The 26,516-nt window shown below is 41.0% G+C and overlaps 2 protein-coding genes across 11 annotated transcripts in view; both read left to right on the forward strand.

The window, feature by feature from the left end:
• The window catches only part of LOC143027759 (zinc finger MYM-type protein 1-like), a 487,234-nt gene that overhangs the window by 193,140 nt on the left and 267,578 nt on the right, over positions 1-26,516 (forward strand). The gene's annotated exons all lie outside the window — the stretch shown is intronic.
• Positions 10,439-26,516, forward strand: part of LOC143027756 (tubulin polyglutamylase TTLL5-like) — a 182,337-nt gene continuing 166,259 nt past the window's right edge. For 7 of the 10 annotated variants that reach the window (XR_012966642.1, XM_076189271.1, XM_076189267.1 and 4 more), the window contains exon 1: positions 10,439-10,500. The gene's annotated coding sequence lies outside the window, so the exon portion shown is untranslated. The other 3 variants (XM_076189270.1, XM_076189269.1, XM_076189268.1) reach the window with 3 other exon arrangements.

The raw sequence follows: 26,516 nt of genomic DNA on the forward strand, positions 1-26,516 counted from the left end.
AGAATAGGAGACGGGACCCAACGAGCGTTGCTCCTTTCCTATATACTACATTTAGGTAAATGCACATATTACACACACGTACGCACATAAACAAACACACACACACACATATATGCAAACACACGCACACGCACGCACGCATACACAGTATAAAAACGCATTAAGAAGATTACAGGGGGAACTTATCAGCTGTTAATGAAGAAACTCATCGAAAATCTCGTATGCCCTAGACTGGAGTATGCTGCAGTTATGTGCCCTCCCCCACAAAAATATTATATATATATATATATATATATATATATATATATATATATATATATATATATATATATATATATTTATATACAAAATATAGATTTCAAAGAGCAGCGACCAAAATGGTTTCAAACCCATTTGACAAAACTCATGAAAAATTATACTATAACTGCCAACATTAGGAGAAAGAAGAGAGGTAATATGATAGTGTATAGAACAATGAAAGCTATGCACATAACCGACATGCAAGACTTCTTAACGTGGCATAGAAGAAAAACTTGAGAGCATAGAATGAATTTAAAAAAGACAAAATGTTTGAAGGATATTATGAAATATAACTTTCCATACATGTGCGCTGGTTCGTGACACAGTACTGTATTGAAAAGGAAATAGTTCAGTCCGACAGTATTTGTGATTTCAAAACTAATTTGGCCAGTGGGAACACAGAGACTATTCAAGATTTTAAGAAAAAACATGATGCTGAGAGATACAAAGACGGGTCACCACGAGCATAGCTTCCTTCCCGTATACTACAACTAGGTAAATACAAATGTATAGCCCAAATCTGGTGTATGACACCTGGGTAAATTAGGCAAATACAAATATATATTTGCTGTGGTGTCCTTTATAAAACAATAAAATGCGAGAACCAAAAATTTTGCATGATAAAGTAACATTTTAATTGTCAATAGATACTGGAGTGAAATGTTTGAAAACTGTGCGACAGAACTATATAACATGCTCCCACTGAATTCAAGACATTCTCAAAATTAGATGACGTAAGAAAATATTTTCAAAACCTCTCATTAAATCAGGAACTTGAAATTGTAAATTATGCATATGAGGTATGAAATATAAGGCCGTGATGGTACGTACATATTGAAACAAACAAGCAAGGCGTACCAGAAAAAGAGATTATCTTTGATGAAGAATGGAAAAATAATTTTCAGCACTATGGTCATATTTTGGTAAATGTCAGACAATATTTGTTTACATACGGAAGCGGACCTCCGATCTGAACGGAGTGGATCAGGACTCCAATGCTGAATAGAATCGCTTAGCTATGTTTGTCACAACAACCAATTGAAGGGACGACTTAGTTTCGTTTATGTGTATGTCACTAATAGTGTAACATTATATCGTTTTGTGTAACTGTTAAACACGTAGCTTACACTGTAAAGTTTATCCTGGCTGACGTTAGACGGTTTTATTCGCCCTACGGAAAGTCTCCGTAGTCCTGGGGTTAAGAATTCAACAGTATATGGCGCCCATTCGGAGACAAAGGGTTTATTTAGATTCCCTCTTCCCTGCAATACATAGGGATAGACTTATTTCATCCTCGTTCACACCATATGATTGTACTCGGTAAAGAAGTAAAACTGATTCTGACATGGACGGCGGGGAAGGGGGGAAAGAAGGGAAGGAGAAGGGAAGTTTTACAAAGTGGAAATGGAAGGCAAGATCCTTCCAATTCTGTCATTCAACCACACATATAGTTGCACACACACCTGGCCATCCACTTCTGATTGAATTTATATATTTATCAATATACTTCTTACTGCAACAAGGAAGTGTAAGAAAAACTAAGAATAATATATATATATATATATATATATATATATATATATATATATATTGATGTTGCACCTGCCTTTTCAAGTTGATACTAATGACTGCATAGAACTAACCTACTGCGGTTCACAAAATTCTCAATCACGCATGGAATTAAGATATATGGGATAGGAGGACAGCTATCAAGACCAGTCAAGAGTTTTTATGAGAGTAGTGGAGCCTGTGTTAGAATCAGAAATGGAGAGAGTGGTTTGAGGTAAAGGTAAGACTTCGCCAGGGATGTGTTATGTCGCCCTCGCTGTTCAATTTATACATGGATGGGGTGGTGCGAGAGGTAAACGCAAGGGTAATGGGCAGGGATTGGAGATGATTAAAGAAAATTGAGAAAATGGGAGATAAGCCAATTATTGTTTGCTGACGACACTACGCTTGTGGCAGGATCAAAGGAGGGATTAAGGAAGCTAGTGACAGAGTTTGAGAAGGTGTGCAAAAGAAGAAAGTTGATGAGATGTACAAGGAGAGAATGTGACAACAAATTGGAAGTGAGTATTAAAGGAGAGAGACTGGAGGAAGTCGATAGTTTTAGATACTTGAGTGCGAATGTGGTAGGAAAGGGAGGGGTGGAGGTGGAGGTAGAATGTAGATTAAGAGAAACACGTAAAAGCCTTGGGGGATGAAAAAGTGTAATGAAAAATAGACATTTGAGAATGAATGATAAGAGGAGGTTGTATGAAAGAGTGATTGTGCCGACAGCTCTGTTTGGGGGCAGAAATATGGAATATAAGAGAGGAAGAGGGGAGTTTGAATGTTTTTGAGATGAGGTGCCTGAGAAGTATGATAGGGATTACTAGGCTGGATAGAGTGAGACACGAGGAGGTGATGAGAAGAACGGAGGTGAAAAGGTAGTTGGGAGATAGGGTCAAAGAAAGATTATTGGGATGGTTTGGTCACATGGTAAGAATGAGTGAAGAAAGATTAGTAAAAGAGGTGTGAAAAGCGGAGGTGAAATTAGTGAACATGAGGGGGTGACCAAGAATGAGATGGATGGATGGGGGTAAAAGGTGCATTGGGAAAGAGGGGAACGTCTGATGTGGAAGGAAGGGAGAAGACAGAAGATAGGGGTGAATGGAGAATGGTTGTATGTGGATGATGCTGTGATGCATGAAAGGGAATGGGTGGGGGATGGGGGCGAGTGTTAGGAGTATTCCTCACGACCGGTCCTCACCTTGTCACTCACCGGTCCTCACTCCCTTGCCTCACCTCTTCTCGGCTTCTAACGACCTTCTGACCCCCAAGTGGCCCCATGGGACACGCTCGCATCTGCCCAGCTCCAATGCGACCTGGAGCTTCCTTGAGGCCTTCGGGCAGGACAAAGCCTCTTTGAGGGAATCGCTCGTGGGGCCCAAGGATTACTAACCAGCCCAATGGTCTGCCGCGTGACCATCACACAAAGCCTTCAGGAAAACACGTACAACTCCCCCAACCTCAGTAATGACTACCTCGGCCGGCCACGTGATAGACACAGGAGTCATTGAGGAAGTACTACCCTCTGTCTTCGTGAGTCACCGGCGTCAAAACGTTTTGCCTCCGATTCCCTCGCCTCACATTTGACCTCACGACAATTAGGAGCACGGGTCATGACCTGCCCGTGTATATAAAGAGCTGAACGAACGCCAAAGATGCAGAGAGCCTCGGAGAAGTATGCGCGAACATAGTTCGCTGCTTCTTGCTTTCTAACCCCCCCCCCCCGTTTGCTCCCTCGCAAGCAAATCGCCTTGGAGCTTCATACGTGAGCTTGGCTCGTGGTTCCTTGTTTTCTCAACCCCCCCCCCACACACACACACACTGGCGCCCAACATTTCATTTAGATAAAACCAGCCTCCAACCAGCTTAACTGGGGGGCAGACTACCAACCTAACATCTGACAGCCCAACGTAGGGCATAGACCTGCGGCCTTACATTTGGCTGTCCAACGTTTGGGGCCCCGATCCCCAGCTCTGCTACCGCCGTCTGCGCTCAACTGCTGCCAGCCGCCACCTGATCTGCCCGATTGTCTACCGTCTGCCGCTCAACTGCTGCTAGCCGCCATCTGATCTTCCAGATCGTCTGCCACCACTGCCTGTCGCTTGACTACTGCCAGATACCACCTGATCCGCCAGATTGTCTGCCGTCTGCCGCTTAACTGCTGTCAGCCGCCACCTGATCTGCCAAATCGTCTGCCACCGCTGTCTGAGGGCCAGCTCCACCCCGCCTTCAAGTTCCGGTCCCGTCGTGAGGACAGGTCATCCCTTGACCATTTCTTGTTGAGGCTCCACACGACTTCACTTCCAGCCTCGACTTCCGTGGGGACGTATTAGGAGTAGTCCTCACCCACCGGTCCTCACTCCCTCGCCTCACCTCTTTTCGGCATCTCACGACCTTCTGACCCCCAAGTGGCCCCATGGGACACGCTCGCATCTGCCCAGCTACAACGCGACCTGGAGTACCACGCAGTACATTTGACCTCACGGCAATTAGGAGCATGGGTCATGGCCTGCCCGTGTATATAAGGAGCTGAACGGACGCCGAAGAGGCAGATAGCCTCGGATAAGCATACACGAGCTACCTCGCTGCTCCTTGCTTCCTCGCCTCCCCCCCACACACACACTATTAATCCCCACAAGTAGATAGCTGGAGACGCCACCTGAAACACAGTCGTCACCTCCCGTCTCGACCCCCCCTTCCCACTGGCGCCCAACATTTCATAGCTAACCCAACTTTTCATGGTTAAAAAAAAAATCAACTCTATCTCCACCAGAGTTTGCCTTCAACCAACTTAACTGGCTACCCAACGTGGGGCAGACTACCAGCCTAACATTTGACGGCCCAACGTGGGACATAGACCACCGGCCTAACAGTGAGGAAATAAGTGTGAATGATATTTTGATCCAGCCCAAAGGGATTTTCCCCGTCTTTTCTTTTTCTACATTAGAGGACGTAGAAAGGGGTCGCCCATTAAATGAAGCGGCCTTGCTCTAGGTGTGCTGTGTCTTGCTACATTGCTTCTAACCCAGGGCAGTGGGCGAGATGCAGGGATGACCCGGCATCCAGGAGGAGCCAAGATAAATGGGAGTGAGAGAGTGGAAGTGAGTGGAGTATGTGGGGATGGAATGGGTGGGAGTGGATTTTATGCCTTTGTTTTTTGGCTACCTCCCTTTTGGGGGGAGGGAGCCATCGGTATATGTATGTATGTATGTATGTATGTATGTATGTATGTATGTATGTATGTATGTATGTATGTATGTTTGTATGTATGTATGTATGTATGTATGTATGTATGTATGTATGTATGTATGTATGTATGTATGTAAGTGTGTATGTATGTATGTATGTATGTATGCATGTATGTATGTATGTATGTATGTATGTATGTATGTATGTATGTATGTATGTATGTATGTATGTATGTAGAGGCACACTTCTATATATGTATCGTAAAAATAAAAGGCCTATCGCCATACTTTATTCGAAATACACTGTTGGTGAATGCTTTAGCTGTTGGACATACTGGTGCTCTTCGCACACAGCAACGAATAGCTTCCGGCTGTCAATTTTCGTGTTTGGCCTCACTTTGCCAGATACTTAGCGTTATTTAGACGCTAAGAAACGTAATAGACAAATAGGTATTAGTATAGAAATTGACTAAATATTTGCAGAGTTACTTATAATGTTTATAAAAAAAACAGATACAAATATATTTCATGTTCCAGAGTACATGGGACAAAAACATATGACTGTGGTGAATAATAAACACACACGCACGCATAAGCACACACACACACACACACACACACACACACACACACACACACACACACACACACACACACACACACACACACACACACACACACACACACACACACACACACACTGTTCACCTAGCAGCGAGTAGGTACGGGACGTTAGTCAAGGAGTTGTGACCTTGCATTCCCGGTGTGTGGAGTGTGAGTGGTCTCAGACCTACCCAGAGATCTGCTAATAATGAGCTCTGAGCTCACTGCCGTAGGGTGGTGTCTGGCTGTCTCGAAAAGAGGCTGCAGCAGATCCGAGGTGAATACACACACACACACACACACACACACACACACACACACACACACACACACACATACACACACACACACACACACACAAACACACACACACACACACACACACACACACACACACACACACACACACACATACACACACGTAATAGACAAATAGGTACTAGTCTAGAAATTGACTAAATATTTGCAGTTACTTATACTGTTTATAAAAAAAACAGATACAAATATATTTCATGTTCCAGAGTACATGGGACAAAAACATATGACTGTGGTGAATAATAAACACACACGCACGCATAAGCACACACACACACACACACACACACACACACACACACACACACACACACACACACACACACACACACACACACACACACACACACACACACGTTAGTCAAGGAGTTGTGACCTTGTTGTCCCGGTGTGTGGTGTGTGAGTGGTCTCAGACCTACCCAGAGATCGGCAAATAATGAGCTCTGAGCTCACTGCCGTAGGGTGGTGTCTGGCTGTCTCGACAGAGACTGCAGCAGATCCGAGGTGAATACACACACACACACACACACACACACACACACACACACACACACACACACACACACACACACACACACACACACACACACACACACACACACACACACACACACACACACACACACACACACACACACACACACACACACACACACACACACACACACACACACACACACACACACACACGGGCGGGGAGTTAGGTGTGTGTGTGCGTGTAAGGTCACAGTATTACCCATAGATCGGTCATACGAGCTCTGAGCTCCCATTCGGGAGGTTAATAACTGTTGATCATGAGTCCAATACGTGATCCAAGACCATGGTGGTGAATCACAGAGAGAGATAAATAGATAGATAGATTGATAGATTGATAGATAGATAGATAGATAGATAGATAGAGAGAGAGAGAGAGAGAGAGAGAGAGAGAGAGAGAGAGAGAGAGAGAGAAGATATAGAAATGGCTGAGGTCATAAGTAAACATTTCAAATCGGTGTTCACTAGAGAAAAAGTATGACACTGGGATGAAGGGCGAGAAGTGAAATCCCTCCCCCTCCCCCTATGGGAGAAATAATAGCAACACGAGCTGAAATAATGGAGCACATAACAAGCCTTGATGTCAGGAAATCGCAAAGCCCGGATGGAATTGTAAACTGGATACTAAAGGAGTGTAAAGAAGAATTGGTAGGCAATATATATAATAAGTTGTTCGCTTAAGGAAAGAAAAATACCAGACGACTGGGAAAAGGCCAGCATCGTACCAATAAATAAATGAGGTAACAAGAGAGACCCAACAAATTACAGACCGGTTTCCCTTACAAGTACCGTAGCCAAAATTTGTGAAAAAGTGATCAAAAATGGATGGACAAAACATCTGGAAGAGAACAACAAACTAAAGCCGATACAGTTTGGATTCAGACAGGGAAGATCATGTGCCACAAATCTAATCAGCTTTTACTCAAGACTATTAGATATAATACAGGAAAGGGGTGGATGGGCTGATTGTGCTTTCCTAGATCTACAAAAAGCTTTTGGTAAAGTGCCACATAGAAAACTATTAGGAAAACTGAAAACCATAGGAGGGGTACAAAGTAAACTTTTAGAATGGATGGAGGATTTTTTGCATGGGAGAAAAATGATAGTAGTGCTCAGAAATAAAGGTTCTACGTGGAAAGAGGTGATTAGTGGAGTTTCCACAGGGATCGGTACTGGCTCCAATAATGTTTATTACTTTTGTGAATGACATGGACGAGGGTGTGAACAGTTACATGGACTTCTTTGCTGATGATGAAAAGTTGTTGAGAAAAGCGAGCACTGAAATAGACTATGAGTCGCTGCAGAGAGATCTGAAAAAAATGGGAATGGAGTCAGAAGTGGGAAGTGGACTTCAACTTTAAGAAATGTAGTATAATGGAATTTGGAAAAAGTAAAAACAGGATATTAGGACAATATAAATTTGGTGGAAAGAATGTAAAGAAAGTGGGATTTTAAAAATACCTGGGAGTAATCATCACGAAGGAGGTCCCCTGATAATTAGATAAACAAAATTATCGGAGAAATCTACAACTTGCTGAGATCAATAAAAGTGGCATTTACTTACTTGGGCGAAGGAATAATGAAGAAAATACTAGTCACACTGATAAGACCAAGACTGTACACAGCCACACTATGGTCACCCAGTACCAAAAAGAATATAAGGAAAATTGAAAAAATCCAAAGAGCAACTACGAAGATGGCCCCCACAGTTTCAGAACTGCCATACAAAGAGAGATTATCAAAACTAGAGTTACCAATCCTGGAACAAAGAAGAGAAAGAGGAGACTTGTTGACCATCTATAGAATCATGAGAGGTACGGAAGTCCTTGATAAAGAAGACTTACTAAATTTGGGTACGAGAAATACAAGAGGACATGGAAGGAAACTCAAAAAGGACAGTTAGAGAAGAGATCTGAAAAAGAACAGCTTTCCCCGCTTAGTGGTGGATGTATGGAACAAAATGGAACAAATGATAGTCTTTCTGTGCAAAAAACATACACGAATTTAAGAACAATTTAGATACTGCAAGATAAAGAGATGGGGCACCATGAGCATAACTCCCCTTCCCGTAAGATACAACTAGGCGCACGCACGCATACACACACACACACACACACACGCACACAAATACACGCACACACACACACACACACACACACACACACACACACACACACACACACACACACACACACACACACACACACACATAACTCGGTGGCGTGGTTGGTAGAGTCCCCGACTGTCACTACGGCGGTCCGGGTTCGAATCCGGTCTAGGGCTGAAAGAATTTCAGTATCGCTGCACCTCGAGTCGTTACTCCAACTCTAGTGGGTGGGGAGTTGTGTGTGTGTGTGCGTGTAAGGTCACAGCATTACCCATAGATCGGCCATACGAGCTCTGAGCTCTCTTCCGGGAGGGAAATAGCTCTCAATAACGAGTCCATCACGTGATGCAAAAATACCAAGGTGAATCTCTCTCTCTCTCTCTCTCTCTCTCTCTCTCTCTCTCACACACACACACACACACACACACACACACACACACACACACACACAGTACCCAGTTCGAATCCTGCCCAGGGCCGAAATTATTTCGGTATCGCTGTGCTTCGGGTCGTTACTCTGACTCTCGTGGGCGGGGAGTTGGGTGAGTGTGTGTGTGAAAGGTCATAGCATTACCCATAGATCGGTCATACGAGCTCTGAGCTCTCTTCCGGGAGGGAAATAGCTGTCGATCACGTGTCCAACACGTGATCCAAAGACCAAGGTGAATACACACACACACACATACACACACATACACACACACACACACACACACACACACACACACACACACACACACACACGGCTCGGTGGCGGATTGGTAAGGCACTGGCCTCACAAGCCTGAGAACCGGGGTTCGATTCCCCGGCCGGGCGGAGATAAGTTGGGTTTGTCTCCTATCACGTGTAGCCCCTGTTCACCTAGCAGTGAGTAGGTACGGGATGTTAGTCAAGGAGTTGTGACCTTGCTGTCCCGGTGTGTGGTGTGTGAGTGGTCTCAGACCTACCCAGAGATCGGCAAATAATGAGCTCTGAGCTCACTGCCGTAGGGTGGTGTCTGGCTGTCTCGAACAGAGGCTGCAGCAGATCCGAGGTGAATACACACACACACAGAGAGAGAGAGAGGGAGAGAGAGAGAGAGAGAGAGAGAGAGAGACCAAAGGTTATGCAAATAAACTTACCGTCTGGGTTATGCTAAAGCGGGTTAGGAAAAATAATATTCAGACTTCAGGTGTGCCGTTTTAGTGAAAATCAATGTAACATGTACATCAGTTGCGTTATTTATCTATATATTTAGAGTTGAGACGTTTCTATATGCTCATCAACATTACATGAAATCAAATTCTCCGCGCAGCCTTGCAGATGTCACGTGACTAGACGTCACACTGCGGAGAGATTGAGCGTACCAACCTATCGCTAAGATCCGATAGCGTGAGAATATTTCACAGGGCTCACCTCGTTTTTTTTTTTTTTTTTTTTGTCAATCTTCCAATGTTTTGCACTCAGTGTAACGTAATAATGTAATATCACACTTTAATGAATGAAATAGACTATACAATTATGATAATTCAGCTTGTTCAACATGCTGTAAATGTATTTCTCGAAAGTTATGCAGGTACATACACATGTGTATTGTTATGAAATATCCACCTAGACAAAAAAAATAACGCAAGGTAACCTAGTTTAGTGGTTTGCTCGACAGGGGAATAACCGGCATTTTAGAATGCAGTGTGGGCGGTTTTCACAAAATATTAGATGGAAAGTGATCTATTTCCTTTATTACTAAATAATATACCAATATTAATTGCCCCAGATGTTATTAAGAAATAGAAAAAAATATTTCCTTTTTCGTGCCCAGTGTATCATGACCCTCGCAAGAAAAAGTGACAGTTCGATATTGGTACGCCTGCATAGGTTATGTTCAGCTGGTTTGTTTACATGCTGTAAGCTGAAGTAGGACAGGTGAGAAATATTTCCATGAAAACAGGTGAACTTCACGTTTTTGTGCAATGAAAATTATACATTAGAAAGATGAAAGTATAAGTACACAAATCTCATCAAATGAAACTCATTACCCTGTCCCATTGAGCATCAGTGCTTCGCAAAGGGTGGTGGTGTAAAGGTTCTCGTAACAAGATCGTCTGGATGTTGAAAGTTTACTCGAGGTTTAACTTTCGCCCACTGCTTGCCTTGCCTGAAAATAGGCAGCAAACAGGCACGTGCACTGCAAGAAGAATGAAACATTTGTGTTGAGTGAGGAGAAAACAAGTAAGGTATAATATTGGATCATAAGGCTAATCTTGCAGCATTTGGAATTGATTTACAACCCGAGATTAACGGAAAATAAGTAAAGTTATCGAATGGAACATGTTAGATTACTTCGCGTGTTAGAACAGAATGAAGGAGAATATATCAGAAAAAATAAAATAGTGTTTAGTTAGAATGTAGTATGCAGGGGCAATTTCCCCTCAGTAAAGTAGACACGAGGAGTTTGGTGATTTTCTTATTTTGAAAGTGAGGAAATAACCTTTCATTATAACTTATTGAATTTATATCCGTAAGCGGTACGAGGTATATATGGATTTCAGATAGTCTGAGTGGAAGACGGATTTGCTGTAGTTTTTATGGTCCCGTAATCAAATTTGAAGACTGTTTAGCTTCGCTGAACAGAGATTGGTGTGAATTATGTTAATCACAGTGACAATCATCAATGATCTGTTAGTTATCAAACAAGTTTCATTTACAGCTGAACCAGTAATTTTCATTTTAGTTGCATGTATGCCTTTCCTAATTCCTGTTTTTTTCATAATGTGTTTATTTAATACAAATTATAACTCCAGTGATTAGTACTGTATTTTTTATGAATCTGTGAGGTTAAAGAGTAAATTAAGAATTGTGTTTACTAGCATAATTTGCTTGTCAGATTTTCTTTGTGTAAAGCTGTATACTTTTTTATTATATCATAGATATATATTTCTTATTAGAGTTATTCTTAACCACTTCGGGACAATGACTTATGTAGGCGTCATGAGGTGCGACTGGGTACATGAAGATGCTGGCATCAGTGTCTTGATTATATATTATTTTTGTAGTTGTGCATGAGTTACCCCCAGATTCTGTGAATTGGTTTGATCATGTTTTCTGTGTTTATTATTACTCAAAGTAAAAGAGAATGAGTAATATAGCAGTAACTTGATATTTTATAATGCGGGTAGTGTGATAAATCGGAAATATGGCAGTTAATGCAGTGTGTTAGAATTTGACTCGTACTGAAGTGGTTAATGGTGTTTGCAATTTTCTATGAGATATGTAGGATTTTTAGGGTAGCATTACATTGTTCACTCATTTCTCTGTACAAACCCAAACCAAACATTAGTTAATGGGACTTTGTCCCAAACCTGCAGATCAAACCTCTATCTATAGATGGGAACTTACTTTAATACAACGGATGTCTCCTAATCACTTTCTTAATTGATTTGTTATGTTTGGTTATTTAAAATGGGGGGGGCAGTCAATGACATGAAAAGGTAGTCCTATAATCTGCAATGAATTATGTTATAGTTATACAGTTATTTGGTAGAGAGTAGATCTTGAAATTAAGAATTGGTGAGCTTTGAGAAACTGAGACCAGTAATTGAACTATTTAGTAACCAGGTAGCAATAAGAACTGGTAATGGAACAGTCTGCACAGGGGAACTTGGTGATCATGACATTACAGAAAAGTAAGGTTAGATAGTAGAGCTGTGCAAGTAAAACTTACTGTCAGGGTTATGCTGAAGTAGGTTAGGAAAGCTTAATGTTCAGACTTGGGGTGTGCCACTTTAGTGAAAATCATGAAAAAGATGACTAATTATGGAATTTAACCTATTATTAGTCTAAGGGTAACTGTAACTGTCCCTCCCTGTTTGATAAAAATGATTCTATTAAGAGTTAGGCTGAGACAGATTTAACCCAATTTCAGGCACTTTATCCTGTGTGTAAATAATATCACCTGGAAATGGTCTTACTGTATAATTAAATAGTAAAGGACTTATGATGGGTACCTACGTGTGGTGGTCCTACAAGAATAGCAACAATTGACCATTTTCAAGTCCTGACAACCCCCTCATCCCTATTAGGAGTTATAACCCTAAGGTTATGACAGTCCCTAGACTGGGCCCAAGGTATAGCTTTATCAACTTCAGCTGTATTTCTTACACATTTTCACAAATGTAGAGCTGACAGCTAGTGACTGTTCCCCACTGCCTATTGTTTTCAGTCAACAATATAGAAATTCTCCAACACCAGTACAATAGTCCAAAGTTTCTTTCAAGGAAGATCTGTAAGAGGATCAGAGGGCCATAGCTGCTGTTGTGGAGCTGTAGGTATTCCACTTAGTGAAACTCATGGCAACAGTTACAGGGATGTTTCGATTATCCAACCTTGGTGGGACCTATGGTTGGTTGGATAATTGGAAAAATCAGATGTTTGAATGGACACTAAAAAAATTATAATACAGTACATAATATACAGTGCAGTGTACAGTACATAATACAGTTTAGTACATAAAAACAATTTGTAAAAGATGTACTCACCCTAAAATGTATTATGATTCTGCTCAAGAACTTGAAAAACATTGCAAATTAACAGGAACACATTAACTAGTTGATAGAAGAATCATCTGGGACTTCAGTAGATGGTGAAGATGTTGTAGGGTCTGGGACTTCAGTAGCTGGTGAAGATGATGTACGCTGAAGTAAGGCAACATCTGGCATTGGAGAAGGGGTATCTCTTGCATTCTTGTGAAACAGGGCTAGCAACTCCTCCTAAAAACAGTGTCAGCTGAAATAGGAGTTTGTGTTGGTGTAGGAGTACAATTTCGTTTGGCTGCTCTTGAATATTTCCTGCAGAGTCAACTGTTTTGATACAGCTCCTCTATAAGATAAGAACTTGAAGTGCAGCATGTAGTGATTCATAATATCCTGAGTTGTAAATTCATTTCATGATTCCATGAAGGATATGAATGTTTCTAAGCTTTTTTGTGCCTTGTCCCAAGAAACTTTTGATGTTCCTTCGTCTTCATCTTCTTCACTCTGTTCAATGTTAAGAACAACACATTTACGTTTTCTACTTGTTGGTACTGCCATTTTCACTGAATATATGAATACACCATGGGAAAAACAAGCATGGTTTGAAGGCACTTGTAAACAAATGACACGCACAAACAAATGAGCCTGCCGAACATCTGCTGTTGTGGTATGGAAGTGCCACAATACTGCAGTAGGAAGCATGCACTTTATCTACTTACTGATCAGGTCAGATGTCTGGATGAATTTTGCAATTTATCTGACTTGGGACATAAAAGAAAAAAGTTGGATCTTTGGCAGTCGGATAATCAAAACATCTCTGTATTGATAAAGCGTTTATCCCCTTGCTGATGTAATAGCTTTTGTCCTAAGTCTGCTTATACCCTGTGTTGAATTAAATCATGTAGCATTAACCAGAATTAGGATCAGTAGGTGTTATTCAAGGGAAAGGGGTTAACACTGGCTGGCCAATAAATTTTTTCACATAATCAGTAAAGTTATGCTGGCCGTTAACATCTGCATTATTGTGCTTGTGGTTACTAGAAAGGGCCGTGGTGTAATCAGTAAGCATGCATGACTGGAGAGTGGGAGGTTCTGGGTATGATTCCCAGGCAGTGACACTCCCAGTCACACATGGCTCAGTGAGCAAGATCCTGCACCAGTACACATTCCCAGACTGGTGGAAAGCTAGGGAAGGGAGATATGCTAGTGGTCACTAGAATTAACCATGGTCTAATCAGTAAACACGCCTGCCTTGACAGTGGGAGGCCCCAGGTTCAATTCCCAGGCGGTGCTAGCTTTTCAGTGGCACTCCCTATCACACAATCTTTAAAATAGAATAAAATCCATTTATTGTCAGGTCATTATTGGAATAGGTTTAACCTCTTCACTTTGAGTCAAATTCTTGCACACAGCATCAGATGCCTAAGGTACGATGATTGATGCATCACAATACTCGCGTTATAAAATATAAAGTAACTGCTGTATTATTCATTGAGTAATAATAAACACGTAAAACATGATCAAGCCAGTTCACAGAATTTGGGGGTCACTCAGCTAGAAATACAAGATAAATATAATCAAGATGCTGACACCAGCATCCTCATATACCCACTTACACCTCATGACACCTATGTAGGCATCATCATATGGAAGAGGTTAAGATGTGTGTCATTGTCTTCCTGTAGACCAGGCTTTATATCTGGGGCATCATGTGATCACCAAGGGTCTGGGAGTATAACATCATGAAACTAATCATGGATGAACACTATATCCCAATATACAAGTATCTTTTTTTTTTTTCTTTTTTTTTCTCTCTTATATATATATATGTATACAGTCAAACCTTGGTTTCCGATCATAATTTGTTCCAAAAATCTATTCTAAATCCAAATTGTTTGAAAACTGAATCATATTTTCCCATTACAAATAATGTAAAAGAGATTATTTTGTTCCCAAACACCAGATGAATGCTTATTTACCTAATTACCCTTTATATATCATATAGTAAATAAAACATATAAGTCTAAGTCAAATGAAAAACATAACAGAAGTAAATTTAATGACAAAGCAACACTGTACAGTTATTATGTAATGTATGTACTGTACCCAAGCTTTATCCCTATTATCTTTTAACTCGCTACATCTTTTGTTGTACCAACATTTTACATATCCTTTTTCTTGTTTTTGTCTTGGAACATACTTTTCCAATCCTTATAAATTTTTGTCAAAGTTTTCCATTTCTCTTCTACTGTTGTTTCCTCTTGGTATGTCCTTTCCCAGTCTGCTTTTTGGAAAAAAAATCTTCATTTTATATAAAAAAAAAAAAATCATGTACCTTCCCTTTCTATATTGTTCGTTTTTTCTCATGTATTTTTCTTCATTTAGTTCCAGCTCTACTAATATATGGTCACTTTTATTTAGTGGTGTTTTATATTCAATCTTGTCCACTATATCAGGTTCTGATGTGATTATTAGGTCTACTCTCAAAGGCTCTTCCTCATTTCTATACCTAGTATTCTCTTGTATCCATTGTGTCATTGTATGTTCTGTAATCATATCAAGTAGTACATTTCCCCATAGGCTGTCTCCACTCTTCACTGTCATTTCTTCCAGCAGATTTCTTTACAATTAAAGTCACCCATTATAACTACTCTTCCTCCATCTTCCATTATCTTATTTAGTGTTATCCTTGTGTCTTCTAACATATTCTTGTGTTCTCTTTCTTCTTCCCATGAAGCCGTTTTAGGAGGCACATAATTTACCACAAACTTCCTGATCTTCTTGTCTCTGTCCTATATTTCCATTATGATCATCTCCACTCTATTCTTTCCATATGTAACATTCCTCACATTTATATCCTTAGTCAGGAACATAACTCCACCACCTTGTTTTACCTCTCTGTTTCTAATCCAATAATTATATACACCATGTCGTACACTGTTGGGTGGTAATGGACCTTTCAATTTTGTCTCCACAGTTCCCATTATGTCATGTTCCTTTTCCATCAGGTAATCATTCAGTTTGTTCAAGCCTGTTATTAATCCATCTATATTAGTGAAGGACACATTTAATTTTCTGTTACCTCCATCCTGTTTTATGTTTCCCCTCTATTTTTCTCTCCTATGAACCATTTCCCCACTTTCATATCCACAACTCTCCAATAGAATTTCTCTTTGCCTCTGTTCGCGTTTTTTTCCTTAGCTTCGATTCTTTTTTGTTTTCTCTTCCTCTCTCTCCTCTTTATTCATCTCTCTTTTTATCCATACCTGTTTGTACTGATCACTTTCTGCTAGGTTTCCTATTTTTGATAAGACATTCTCTGCTGTCATTTGTGACCTGAATTTAACCTTAATTGGTCTGGTCTTGTCTATACTGTATTTCCCCAGTCTATATATTTCTTCAATTTCTTTCCCTATTTCCTGTTCACCTTCTTGAAATGTTTCCAGTACCTTGTACATTCTCATCTCTTACTCTTGTAGTCCTATTTGGATTATGTTTCTCTTTCATTCCCAATATAATTATACATTTCTTTTTATCTGCTAAGTCTCTTACTATTTTCTCCTTCTCATCACTTTAATAACTGTGTCCTTAGTGTGTTCCTTCATTATTTGTTTCACTATATCTCTAATTTCAATTTTGCTATTCTCCTGAACCTTTTTCCAACCACTTACCTCTTTTGCTATGGACTCTATTCTCTTTATTATTCCTCTTTAATTCCTCATTCTCATCCTTTACTTCTCTTAACCATCTTTTTAATTCTTGTATTTATTTAGGTTTTGGTTTTCCTTCTTTAGTTCTTCCAATTTATCAACTCTTTGTGTAATCAGTAGGGCTGGGCGGGATCCGAGTTCTTAAGTATTCGCGGATCCAAGTACTTGGCCAGGCGGATCCGCGGGATTCGGATCCGGATCCGAGTACTTCCTTCAGCACGGAGAACTGGCAGCGCGAGTCCACGGATTCGTTTGGGAGCGGGATCCGACTGACATCCTCTGTCGGATCCCAGTCGCGCGGTATTCGCCTGGCATTGGTAATCGCCACAGCTACATCTACTCGAGTCCACACCAACTAGGCGAATCCCACTCAAGCACCAAGGAATCTCTATCTGACTGCTGAATTATCTCTGACTGCTGAAGTATTTTGTCCACTATAATACGTCAGTTATGCACACAGATTTATATTTGTTACATATTTACTGCTGTACAAAAAAATTTGCATTAGTTATATTACGGTTCAGTGATACTCTACCGAAAAAAGATTGTACACGGTGCACGTTACAAAACATATTTAGGGTGAACCTTGTGGTATAATTGAAACACTTTTTAAGGACCTTTGGTTTTATTTGTTCACTGACAGCTATATAATATACAGCATACATGTATACCAGCAATGTATGCTTTTTTTGTTTCAGGAAAAATAGTACAGGAAATTGTTCCTTGGAAATAGTATTTTTTGTGTCAAATTAATAACAAATAAAGTAAAGTATATATTTTTTTCATATCACAGGCAGTAATATCCACAAACGGTATTTCCTTAACAGTAATTATTTGTCTCACATTTAAAATAATATCACACAATATCACAAACGGTAATTCCTTCAATGTAGAGAGTAAAAGAAATAAATAGGATCACATGTAAGGGGAAGAAATGTTACTAATAGCTGTGACGTCACAGCGCATCAGCCAATCAGTCTCCGAAGAATTTGAGATGCCGATGGCAATACTGAAATTGTATGCCATGTATCGCTAGCCGAAAATAATAGTTTATTTTGTATTGTAATTTCATTTGCAACATATGACTTTGTAACTAATTAATGATAATATCAAGTATGGTATAAATGTAATGCTTCGTATAGATAGTGGTTATAACGAATTTTGGCTCCACAGGGAAAATAGATCCTTGAGTAATCGTTTGTACTCGTCTCAGCGGATCCGAGTACCAACATCTGGTACTCGGGTCCCTCCTGCCTTGTCGGATCCGGTGGATTCGGGTCCAGTACTCGGATCCCGCCCAGCCCTAGTAATCAGTGCAAGTTGACTAAACTTAAATTCCCATGATTCATTCATTTTTGTTGGTTTTTCCTCAAGACTTGCTAATTGGGGGAGGTTGTCATCTCCCTCATTAAATCCATAGAAATAATTATCTCTACTTTCTATTGCCCTGCTCTTATCTATATTTCTAATTTTCATGCCTTTACTGATTTCTTCAACTTCACCTGTGTCATCTGCACATCTCTTTTTTACATACCTTCTGACATCCAGGGTCCGTTTGTCCCCTTCCTCATTTTCTTCCATTTTCCTCAATAATCCCTCCCCTTCTCTTTTTTCTTCACCTTCCTACTACACCACAAGTTTTCTTCTTCCCTACTAATACAACACAGGTACTCCCTCATTGCTGAAATCCACGAAAATTGCTTTTTTTCCAGAGTTCTAATCTTCATCCTGTCCAATGTGTTTCTGTGTATTTATCCAGTTGTATTTTACAGGAAGGGGAGCTATGCTCATAGTGTCCCATCTTCATATCTCATTTTATCTAGACTGTTTTTAAATTTGTGTATAATTTTCGCACACACCACATTTTCATCTAACTTGTTCCAAATGTCTATTACCCTGTGGGGAAAGCTGTTCTTTTTCAGGTCTCTTCTATAACTGTCTTTCTTGATTTTCTTTCCGTTTCCTCTTGTATATCTACTATCCCATTTTATTAGATCCTCTCTGTCAATAGTTTCTTTGCCTTTCATGATTCTATAAATAGTTATCAAGTCTCCTCTCTCTTCTTTGCTCTAATGTCTGTAACTCAAGTTTTGCTAGTCTCTGTTCATATGATAGTTCTGAGAGTGTTGGTGCCAATTTCGTAATTGCTCTTTGTATTCTTTCAAATTTTGTTATACATTTTTTTGTACTTGGGCATCTCTACTGCCGTCTTGCAAGACCATCACAAGCAGGTACCTGTCATTGATCCCATAAACAATAGATCATAGGAACAGTACAAAAGAACTTGAAGCAAATTTACAAGAATCTAAAGAGAGGAAGAAAGGAACTTTGAAAATGGTATTGTCAATAAATGCAAAGATCCTAAATTGTTCTAATGTTTGCCAGTGGTCAGTTGTTCTATTGGCCCAAGTCACAGGATACACATGACTTTCAGGAAATTGGCGACAGCCATCAGATTGGTTCATAAGTCACCCAAGGAAGAAATGTTGTGTTGTTGTTGGTAGGGTAAGGGCAGGACAGTATAGGATGACATGGTCTCTGTTGCCTATGTCCAGGTTACACCTGGGGCACTTTGTTTCTTTGGCCAGTCCTATTCTTTGTTGGTATTGTTTTAGTGTTGAATGATAATCTGAATGCAATCTTGCTCATGTGGTTCATGCTTCTGGGGAAAATGCAGGGATGACTGTCATCCAGGAGGAGCCAAGATAAGATAAGAGGGAAGGAGGGGGGTGAATGGGAGTGGAGTATGTGGAGGTGGAATGGGTGAGGGGTGGATTGTATGCCTTTGTTTTTTGGCTACCTCCCTTGTTAGGGGGAAAAGAGCCTTTGATATACATATGCTAATATCTGGAGGGGTTTAATGGAATATGAGGTTTGGTGGAAAGACTTGAATTGCTTGTTTTGTGATGTGTGTATGTGTTTTATATGGATGTCTTTGTAATAGGGGTGGCCAATGAAACACTGAATAAATTAGTAATTGTACAGCTTTACAAAGGCAATACGTGCACTCACATTGGAGACGAGACCAAGACTAACCGATGCCAAACTTACTTAGCGTGGGAAAGCATACACAATTCGTCTTGGTTCTCCTACAGAAAGGTGCAATAATAAAATCAATATACAATAATGAATATACAATACTACAAGTATGTATGTATAATATACAAAGAATGATTAATGCTACCATTACATGTTGTGTTACACACGGTAGGCAGATGTTTGAGTGATATACTTCTGATGTTATTTTTTATTGATTTATTCATTGTTTTATTATTATTGTTGTTTTTTCTTCTATTATTATCATCATGCTAGGGTAGGAAATGAACCAATTGGTGGAATGGTTGGGAAATGTGGGGCTCCAGGAAAGGATTGTAGTGGAGAGTTGATGGTGATGTGTTTAGAAAGAGTTGATGATAGCAAATACAGTGTTTTGGAAGAGAGTCAAGCATAAGTATACATGGGAGAGGGTGGTGGATGGAAGGGTGGTAGATAGAGCATTAATGGACTATGTGGTGGTAGATAGGAGTATAATAGGAAGAGTTAAGGATGTACATGTGCTAGAGAAGAAAAGGTAAAAGGTGCAGATAGAGAGATGATAATGGAAGAGAAGGCAGTAAGGGGAAGATGGGCAGAGTATTTTAGGGAGTTACTAAATGTGAAGGAGGATAGGGAGGGAAAGATAGTTGCAGTGGGAAGTGTTAAGAAAATGACCGTGATGAGTGAGGAAAATGGAGGAGAAATAAGGAAGGATGAAGTGAAGGCAGTTGTTAAGATGATGAGAGCAGGTAAGGCACCTGGTCTGGATGGATGATTTGCAGAATGTCTTAAAAAAGGAGGTACAGTGATGGTGGACTGGCTGGTGAGGTTATTTAATGTTTGGTAAAAGTAAGGTGATGAGATGTACAAGGGGTGAAAGTGGCAGTAGACTGGAAGTGAGCATTAAGGGAGAGCAACTGGAGGAAGTGGATAGTTTTAGATACTTGGGTGCAAATGTGGCAGGGAAAGGTGGAGGTAGAATGTAGATTGAGAGAAGCGAGTAAATGCCTTGGTGGATTGAAGAGTAATGAGGAAAAGACATTTGGGAATGGATGCTAAGAGGAGACTGTATGAAGGAGTGATTGTGCCAACAGCACTGTATGGGGCAGAAACATGGAACATAAGAGAGGAAGAGAGAAGGAGTTTGAATGTGTTTGAGATGAGGTGTCTGAGAAGTATGATGGGGGTTACTAGGCTAGATAGAGTGAGAAATGAGGAGGTGAGGAGAAGAACAGGGGTGGAAAGGGAGTGGGAGGTAGGGTGGATGAAAGAGTATTAGGATGATTTGGACACATGGAAAGAATGAGTGAAGAAAGACTAGTAAAAGAAGTATGGAAGGCAGATGTGGAGGGAGTGAACATGAGGGGACATCCTTGGATGGGGTGAAGGGGGCTTTGGGGAAGAGGGGAATGTCTGTTGAGGAAGGACGGGAAAGGACAGAAGACGGGTGAATGGAGAATGGTTGTATATGGGTGATGTTGTGATGCATGAGGTGGAATGTTTGGGGGGATGGGGGATGAGGTAGTATGTGTGAGCAAAATTTGATGCAGCCCGAAGGGATTTCTCCCCGTCTTCTCCTTTTGTGCATGGGGGGACGGAGAGGGGGGGTCGTCGATTTAATGAAGCGGCCTTGCTGTGGATGTGCTGTGTCTTGCGACACTGCTTCTAACCCAGGGCAGTGGACAAGGTGCAGAGATGACCCGTCATCCGGGAGGTGCTAAGATAAGAGGGAGGGTGGAGGGGTGTGGAGTGTATTCAGGGATGGAATGGGTGGGAATGATTTTATGCCTTTTCCTTTTTGGCTACCTCCCTTGTAAGGGGGAAAAAGCCTTGGTATATGTATGTATATATGTATGTATTTACCTAGTTGTGTTATACAGGGAGCTATGCTCGTGTGACCCGTCTTTGTATCTCTCAGCATCAAGTTTTTTCTTAAAATATTGAGTAGTGTTTTGCACACACTGTTTCTTTGTCTGATTTGTTCCAAGTATCTATCACTCTGTGTGGGAAGCTTTTTTTTCCTCCATATCTCATCTGTAATTATCTTTTTTTAGTTTCTTTTTATGTCTTGTTTTTCCATTGTCACATTTCAATAAATCATTCTTATCTAATATTTCCATTCCGTTCATAATTCTATAGATAGTAGGTCTCCTCTTTCCCTTCTTTGTTCCAGAGTTGGTAATTCTAATTTGGACAGTCTTTGTTCATGTGTCATTTTGGAAAGAGTTGGTGCCAGTTTTGTTGTTGCTCTTTGTACATACATACATACATACATATACCAAGGCTTTTTCCCCCTTACTAGGGAGGTAGCCAAAAAGGAAAAGGCATAAAATCATTCCCACCCATTCCATCCCTGAAAACACTCCACACCCCTCCACCCTCCCTCCCATGGCACCTCCTGGATGACGGGTCATCCCTGCACCCTGTCCACTGCCCTGGGTCAGAAGCAGTGTCGCAAGACACAGCACATCCACAGCAAGGCCGCTTCATTAAATCGACGACCCGCCCTCTCCGTCCCCCCATATAAAGGAGAGGACGGGGAGAAATCCCTTCGGGCTGCATCAAAATTTTGCTCACACATACTACCTCAACCCCCATCCCCCCGTCCATTCCACCTCACGCATCACAACATCTTCCATATACAACCATTCTCCATTCACCCCTGTCTTCTGTCCTCTCCCGTCCTTCCTCAACAGACATTCCCCTCTTCCCCAAAGCCCCCTTCACCCCATCCATCCATCTCATCATAGGACGTCCCCTCATGTTCGCTCCCTCCACATCTGCCTTCCATACCTCCTTTACTAGTCTTTCTTCACTCATTCTTTCCATGTGTCCAAACCATCCCAATACTCTTTCATCAACCCTATCTCCCAACTCCCTTTCCACCCCTGTTCTCCTCCTCACCTCCTCATTTCTCACTCTATCTAGCCTAGTAACCCCCATCATACTTCTCAGACACTTCATCTCAAACACATTCAAACTCCTTCTCTCTTCCTCTCTTATGTTCCATGTTTCTTCTCCATATAATGCTGTTGGCACAATCACTCCTTCATACAGTCTCCTCTTAGCATCCATTCCCAAATTTCTATTCCTCATTACACTTTTTAATCCACCAAGGCATTTACTCGCTTCTCTCAATCTACATTCTACCTCCACCTTTACTCCACCTTTTCCTGCCACATTTGCACCCAAGTATCTAAAACTATCCACTTCCAGTCGCTCTCCCTTAATGCTCACTTCCATATTACTGCCACTTTCACCCCTTGTACATTTCATCACCTTACTTTTACCCACATTTATCTTCAGCTTTCTTCTATCACACTCTCCCAAACTCTGTCACCAACTACCTCAATCCCTCCTCCGATCCTGCCACAAGCGCAGTGTCGTCCACAAACAGCAGCTGGCTCACCTCCCACTTTTCTCCATTTTCTTTAACCATCTCCAATCCCTGACCCACTACCCTTGCATTTACCTCTTGCACTACCCCATCCAAGTATAAGTTGAACAGCCAGGGTGACATAACGCATCCTTGACGAAGTCCCACCTTTACCTCAAACCACTCACTCTCCATTTCTAATCTTGACACAAGCTCTACTACTCTCATAAAAACTCTTGACAGCTCCGAGAAGATTTCCTCCTATCCTGTATATCCGCATAACCTCCCACAGTGCCTTTCTGTCTACCCTGTCGTAAGCCTTTTCCAGATCCATAAAGGCCCGAAAAACATCCTTCCCCTTTCCTATAGCTTTCTCACATATCTGTCTTACCACAAAAATCTGATCTACACAACCTCTACTTGTCCTAAATCCACACTGTTCCTCACCAATTACTCCCTCTGTTCCTCTCCTAATCCTCTCAATCAAGATCCTCCCATAAGCCTTCCCAACTGCACTTAACAAGCTAATCCCTCTGAAACTGCTACACTCACACTTGTCCCCTTTTCCCTTGTAAAGTGGAACTATACAAGCACTCCTCCAGTCCTCCGGCACTTTACCTTCTCTCCAGCAAACATTAAATAACCTCACCAACCAGTGCACCATCACTGTACCTCCTTTTTTAAGACATTTTGCATGGCATCCATCCAGACCAGGTGCCTTACCTGCTTTCATCATCATAACTGCTGCCTTCACTTCATCCTTCCTTATTTCTCCTCCATTTTCCTCACTCATCACTCTCATTTTCTTATCATTTCCCACTGCAGCTATCTTTCCCTCCCTATCTTACTTCACATTTAGCAACTCCCTAAAATACTCTGCCCATCTTCCCCTTACTGCCTTCTTCTCCATTAACATCTCTCCATCTGCACCTTTTACCTTTTCTTCTCTACTTGATTCGCCTCCTCTTCCTCTCTTAATATCTTTCCAAAATATCTTTTTATTACTTTCAAAATTTTCTGTCATACTCTTACCCCATTTTACATCTGCTCTCCTCTTTGCCTCCTTTACCTTTTTCTTTACTTCTCTTTTCTTTTCTTTGTACGTCTCATATGACACCCTTGTCCTATTTTGTAACCAATCTATGTAAGCTCGCTTCTTCTCTTCTACAACCTTCTTCATTTCCTCATCCCACCATTCACTACCCTTTCTTCTATTTCCTCCTGTCCTTCTTGTTCCACACACCATCTTTGCACACTTTGTGACTCCCTTCTTGAACCATCCCCATTCCTCCTCCACACCTACCTCTACTCTATCCTTCACTCCCTCCCACTCCTCCTTCAGCTTCTTCTTGTACTCCTTCTCCTTTTCCTCTTCATTTAAAGAGTTCACTCTAAGCACCTCCCTACCTTTTGTCCCTTTCCTCTTTCTCCATCTGTCCTCCACTCTCAACTTACCTTCCACCAGAATATTATCTGATATTCCCCCACCCTCTCCCCTTAGCACATGTACATCCTTAACTCTTCCTATCATAATCCTATTTACCACTACATAGTCCATTAAAGCTCTACCACCCTTCCCTCCACCACCCTCGCCCATGTGTACTTATGCTTGACTTTCTTCCGAAACACTGTATTTGCTATCATCAACTCTCTAGACACATTTCCACCATCAACTCTCCACTACGATTTTTTCCTGGAACTCTTTGTATTCTTTCTAATTTTTTTATATTCTTTTTGGTACTGGGTGTCCATAGTGTTGCTGCGTACTTGAGTTTTGGTCTTATTAGTGTAGTTAAATTTTTTTATCATTTCCCTGTCCAAATAGGCAAATGCCACTTTTATTGACCTCAATAAATTGTAGGTTTCTCTGACTATTTTATTAGTATGCTTATCTGGCGTCAAGTCTTTGCTGATCATCACTCCAAGGTCTTCTTCAGAGATTACATTTTTGCCTCTTCTTCACCAATTTTATAATCTCTCGATATTCTGTTTTTACTTTTTCCAAATTCCATTATACTACATTTCTTGATATTGAATTTCACTTCCCACTTTTGAGTCAATTTCTAGATCTTGTCCAAGTCTTGTTGTAATGAGTTGCAATCCTCCTCAGTTTTTACTTTCTATAGTATTTTTGCATCATCTGCAAAGAAATTCATATAACGCTACTCCTTCATCCATGTCATTTATGTATATGGCAAACATGATCAGGGCCAGTAGAATACCAGAGGAGTGCCTGTATAGTTCCATTCTACAAGGGAAAAGGGGACAAGTGTGAGTGTAGCAGTTTCAGAGGGATTAGCTTGTTAAGTGTAGTTGGGAAGGCTTATGGGAGGATCTTGATTGAGAGGATTAGGAGAGGAACAGAGGGAGTAATTGGTGAGGAACAGTGTGGATTTAGGACAGGTAGAGGTTGTGTAGATCAGATTTTTGTGGTAAGACAGATATGTGAAAAGGCTATAGGAAAAGGTATGGATATATTTTGGGCTTTTATGGATTTGGAAAAGGCTTATGACAGGGTAGACAGGAAGGCACTGTAGGAGGTTTTGCAGATATATGAGATAGGAAAGCTTCTAGGAGCTGTCAAGAGTTTTTACGGGAGTAGTAGAGCATGTGTCAGGATTAGAAATGGAGAGAGTGAATGGTTCAAGGTAAAGGTGGGACTTCATCAGGGATGTGCTATGTTGCCCTGGCTGTTCAACTTATACATGGATGGGGTGGTGCAAGAGGTAAATGCAAGGGTGGTGAGTCAGGGATTGGAGATGTTTAAAGAAAATGGAGAAAAGTGGGAGGTGAGCCAGCTGTTGTTTGTGGACGACACTGCGCTTGTTGCAGGATCAGAGGAGGGATTGAGGTAGTTGGTGACAGAGTTTGGGAGAGTGTGTGAAAGAAGAAAGTTGAAGATAAATGTGGGTAAAAGTAAGGTGATGAGATGTACAAGGGGTGAAAGTGGCAGCAGACTGGAAGTGAGTATTAAGGGAGAGTGACTGGAGGAAGTGGATAGTTTTAGATACTTGGGTGCGAATGTGGCAGGAAAGGGTGGAGTGGAGGTGGAGGAAGAATGTAGATTGAGAGAAGCAAGTAAATGCCTTGGTGGAATAAAAAGTGTAATGAGGAATAGACATTTGGGAATGGAGGCTTAGAGGAGATTGTATGAAGGAGTGATTGTGCCAACAGCACTTTATGGGGCAGAAACATGGAACATAAGAGAGGAAGAGAGAAGGAGTTTGAATTTGTTTGAGATGAAATGTCTGAGAAGTATTATGGGGGTTACTAGGCTGGATGGAGTGA

This window comes from Oratosquilla oratoria, chromosome 8 (genome assembly GCF_046742065.1).
Source record: "Oratosquilla oratoria isolate Oo_2021 chromosome 8, ASM4674206v1, whole genome shotgun sequence".
NCBI lineage: Eukaryota > Metazoa > Arthropoda > Malacostraca > Stomatopoda > Squillidae > Oratosquilla > Oratosquilla oratoria.